The following is a 4,936-nucleotide window of genomic DNA, read 5'->3' on the forward strand; positions in this document are numbered from 1 at the left end:
TACATATAATATGAAAAAAATTAAATTAATTAATTAATTTTTAAAACCCTATGAAACATTAAGCAGGGGAAAAAAGAAAATACTGGAGGTTTAGTTAAATGCAAATACAACAGAAACCAAGACTAAGTAGGGCTGTTCAATAAACTAATGCTACTCTAGGTTCTACTAGAAATATCTAGAAAGGAAAGAGTCTCAGTGTTTTCTGGGTTAATCTGATTACATTTAGACCATTGTCCCAGCTGTAAATCAGATTGACTTTCACCAAGCTGAACATAATTAATTTGAGACTAAGTTTCAAGGAGCCCATGCTGACCTCAAACTTACTGTGTAGCTCAACATGACCTTGAACTCCTAGTCCTCATCTTTCTGCTTCCACTTCCCAACTCCTGAGATTACAGGCATATTCCACAGGCCCTTCATGTATTCAACCTTTTGTTTGAACTTTCAGGAAAAAAAACTAGCTTAAAAATTTAGATCTTAATCACCAACATCTCAGAAACTAGATTTAGTGGCATATACCTGTAATCTTAGCACTTTGGAGTTAGAGTTGGAATTTCAAGGTCATCCCCAGCTCTATAGCAAGTTTAAGGCTAACCTAAGCTACCCAGTCCATGAAAAAAATTTAAAACTTCAATTCCCATATTTCAACTTGCATTTTGAAAGACTTTATATGGCATGAGGAGCCATTCATCTGGCTTTTTCCAATTTTTAAACTAAAGTAGTAGAGGTATCCAGGAAGTTGGACATAGTGAAGATATAACATCAGAAAGTACTTTTGTGGGGTTGAGAAGATGGTTCACTCAGTACAGTGCCTGATGCACAAGCTGGGGTTCACAACACCCAAAAAAATGCCAGGCCCGAGCTTGTCTATAATCCCAGTGCTGTGCTGAGAGGCACGGAAAGGCAGATCCCTAAAGGCAACTGGACAGCCAGCCTAGGTAAATAGATGATCTCCAGGTTAAATGAGAAGCTATCTCAAAAATGAGGAGAGTAATTGAGGAAAATAACTGACATCAACCTCAGGTATTCATCTGCATGCACATATGCATGTACCCACATAAATATGCATATATCACACAAAATAATTTTTAATCACACAAAGTAATGTTTAAAGTATACTATGTCCCCAGTAGGACAACAAATAAGAGATGACTCCTTTTAAATTAAAACTAGATGTATTAATTATAGAGAAAATTGTCACAATATCATGATCTAAGATCAAACAGAAAATGTGGGAAATTTTACAACTTACGTGTTTTCCTTCTGAATAAAATCTGCTTGATGGAAGTATAAGTCACATTCTTTTTTTCTATTTTAATTTAAAATATAATTGTCCTGAAATGCTCTTCTTATACTTTGTTGGGCCATGTCATTTCACATTTTGAATCTTAAAAGAGTCTGTTAAAAACAATTACCAATACTGTCTCACTAAAACACATTTTAAATGAGTTGAGCTTTATCTTGGGGACTAGATGATATTTTTGGCTTTGCAGAACTCCGAGTATAGTAAAGAAGACAGTTGAGGAGAACTTGAGGGAATGGGATAGTTGAGATAGAGGAAAGATAGAGATGAGAGCAAGGAAAGAGATATCTTGACTGAGGGAGCCGTTATGGGCTAGCAAGAAACCTGGCTCTAGAAAAATTCCCAGGAATGCACAAGGATGACCCCAGCTAAGACTCTTAAACAATAGAGGACAGGGTGTCTGAACTGGCCTTGCCCTGTAGTCAGACTGATGCTTATCTTAAATATCACTATAGAACCTTCGTCCCACAACAGATGGAAACAGGCAGAGACTCACATCGGAGCACTGGACTGAGCTCCCAAGGTCCAGTTGAAGAATAGAAGGAATGAGAATATGAGCAAAGAGGTCAAGACCACGATGGGTTCATCCACTGAAACAGTCTACCTGAGCTAATGGGAGCTCAGCAACTCCAGTTGGACTGGGAAGGAACAAGCATAGGACCAAACTAGGACCTCTGAATGTGGGTGACAGTTGTATGGCTGAGGGGCCATTGGCAGTGGCACTGGGATTTGTCTCTACTACATGTCCTGGCTTTTGGGGATCCTATTCTCTTCAGATGTATACCTTGATCAGCTTAGATGTAGTAGGGAGAGCCTTGGACTTTCCACAAAGCAAAGTGCCTTATCCTCTCTTAGGATTAGAGGGGGTTGGGGTGGGATGATGTGTGGAGGGAATGGGAGGAGGGGAGGGAGTGGGAATTTGGATTGGTATTTTCTTTTAAAAAATCTACTAATAAAAAAGAAGATGGGATTCTCTCCAGCTCTGACTCTAGGATGACATTATGTCCTCTTATTGTAGGTACTCTGTTCCTATCAAGTGTGATCAAAAGGAACCAGGCTTCCCTTTTTCCTTCAAGCACTATTTTTTAGGGCAGAAGCTCTACTATAGGCCAAAAAAAAAAATCCAAACACTATGTTCTGATTGCTTTTACCCCTACTTATTCAGGTAACAATTCCATGCCAGGAGATACTAAGAAAAGACCCAAGACTGCCGCCTCTACCCATGCATCACTCACAGAACAGGGTATTAGCCCAAGAAAAGATGCTGCCTCCATTGCTTGTTCCAGAGTATCATTATAGCGCAGTGCCTGAGGAAGAAGAGGCTGTAAGGACTCCTTCTCAGTAAGGAGCTGATTTTATGTGTAATGCAACATGGGACATTTCAAGTCTATGGACACTCTTAAAAAAAGAGATTGGTGGCAAGGAGCTAAGAAGAGCCTTGCAGGGCTCTGACAGCAACAAATAAAAGGTAGTTCAGCCCTAAGTTTTTCAGAGAGCAAGTTAACTAAAAGAGACAGCAAAGAGGAGCCTTCCTGAGGTTAGAACAGACTTCAAGAACTGGACTTGTGACTGAAGGCAGAGGAAGATGGCAGCAGAGGCAAGGTATTTTCATGATAAATAATTCCGTATTTATAGTTGAAAAATTTAAAAGAGTAGAAGGAACCTTTGGATCTAGATTGTTCCAAATTCTCAGTAGAGTTTGCAACCAGTAACAATGATGCTTAAGTTTTAAATTTCTCTTTGGCAATGAAGGTGCTGTCCCCAGAAGATGGAAAAGCAACTATCCTGAGAGTTGCCCAGGATTTTTACCAGTTAGTAGCAGTTAGCATCCCAGAAGCAGAGCAGAGCTGCAGATTTGGATGTAGATCTTGCTAGACAGCTTCCTTAGTTCACATGGTTTCCCTGATCCTGATTTAGTGTGTACTTCATTCCTGTGGACAGCACATTAGGCTTTCTTCCCTAGCAAATCAGATTGACTGAGATTGTATCTTTGCTTTCTCATCTAAACATCAGTTATGAGAACATTTTCTCTGTCCTTGATCAGTATATAGCTTGTGAACAGCATCTGGGAAAGTAGTGATTCCTGGTTGTATAATTTGATTTCAGGCTTCTGAACAAAAGGACCTAAATGATTCTGATGTTTACAAAGTACCTATAAAACCCTGTACACATCTAGCTCAAATTCCTCGTAGTTTACCAACAAATACAAAGTGACTTACCAGAGAGTGAATGTGTGTGTGTGTGTGTGTGTGTGTGTGTGTGTGTGTGTGTGTGTGTAAATAAATTGTAATGGGGACACACTGAAGAATGGGGTACAGAGACCAGTTCAAACAAGTAGCGGCAGTGTCTTAGGAGCTAAGATCCAGCTGTAAAGGCTTCAGCTCTACTACTTCTCTTTTTGTGGGAGCAGAGGAACGAGTAGAGCTGTTTTAGTTGTTCATGGTAGGTGGAGATAGTTTTTGCTCACTCTTTCTTAGTGACTAAACTTCAATTTTTGAGAATAATATATTGAGTTAATGAGTGAAAGTATTCTGATTTACAGAGAGATTCAGAGAGAGACTCTAGATTGTTCCCATTTTGAAAGTTTGCTCACTTTCAGAGCAAAAGCAACCTCCTCAGTTCTCTGTCCATTTCATTTCTTCAGTATAGTAACAGTGGGACTTGAGAAAAATGCTCTGTCTGGGTTGTAAAGATCATTTGAAAAATAAATCTTACAATACTGGAGCACAGAATATAAAAATTTAATTATGGAATTAGTAAAAAAAAAACCCAAAAAGTAAATGGTCATCTTAAAGATGGAAAATGCCCTTAAAAGACAGCTTTTATTTCCTTATTTGTGTGATGGTTAGTAAGCTGTATACTACCCAAAGCATTTTTAAAAATCTTACCTTTAGCTTTTTTTTTGAAAGAAGTTGCCAAGGTATCCCTTTCCCTCAAAAGTAATCTGCTCCTCTCTTGCATGCACCTGGGGTTTTCTGTGCGCAGTAAATCTCAATGACAACCTTGCATAATGATTAAGTGGGATAGAGGCCAAAGTCTGTGAGCATAATTTAACGTGATCTTCTGTGTTCTCCTGTATTCTAGAGAACAGCATTGGTTCTGACAGAACTGAAGTTTTGGTAGATGTTTTTCCCACACTGATAATCTTTGAGTTGAAGCCATTCTTTATATTTGATGGACAATTTTCAGAAAACTTTTTTCAAATGTACAAGACTCATGTACACTTATTTAGAATAGAGTAGCTTTAATGCTAGGCCTCATATATCTAAAAAATAGCAAAGAGATTGGATTTGGAAAATATGGTCTGGAATTGCCTGTCAGACTCTGAAGAATACATGTTTCAGTTTTGGATTATAAACCCTATTTATGATTTTACAAATATATTTAAAATTAAAATAAACAGAACTGGAATTGAATACCACTAGTATAAAAAGGGCCCACATGTAATTATTTCAGATTGTGAAACAAGTTGTGCCTCAAGGAACCATCAAAAGGTAAGCAAGGGTCAGTGAAATGATTTCCATAAAGTTGTCCTCATACTTCCACAAAGGACCATGACACAGAGTTGCCCTATAATATCATATTCATTCATATTTTCTCTCTCTCTCTCTCTCTCTCTCTCTCTCTCTCTCT

General features: G+C 38.3%; 1 protein-coding gene and 1 pseudogene across 1 annotated transcript in view; one reads left to right on the forward strand and one right to left on the reverse strand.

The window, feature by feature from the left end:
* Positions 1-3,380, forward strand: part of LOC101987335 — a 3,526-nt pseudogene extending 146 nt beyond the window's left edge.
* The window catches only part of Map3k15 (mitogen-activated protein kinase kinase kinase 15), a 128,416-nt gene that overhangs the window by 95,009 nt on the left and 28,471 nt on the right, over positions 1-4,936 (reverse strand). The window lies entirely within an intron of this gene.

Source organism: Microtus ochrogaster, chromosome X (genome assembly GCF_000317375.1).
Source record: "Microtus ochrogaster isolate Prairie Vole_2 chromosome X, MicOch1.0, whole genome shotgun sequence".
NCBI lineage: Eukaryota > Metazoa > Chordata > Mammalia > Rodentia > Cricetidae > Microtus > Microtus ochrogaster.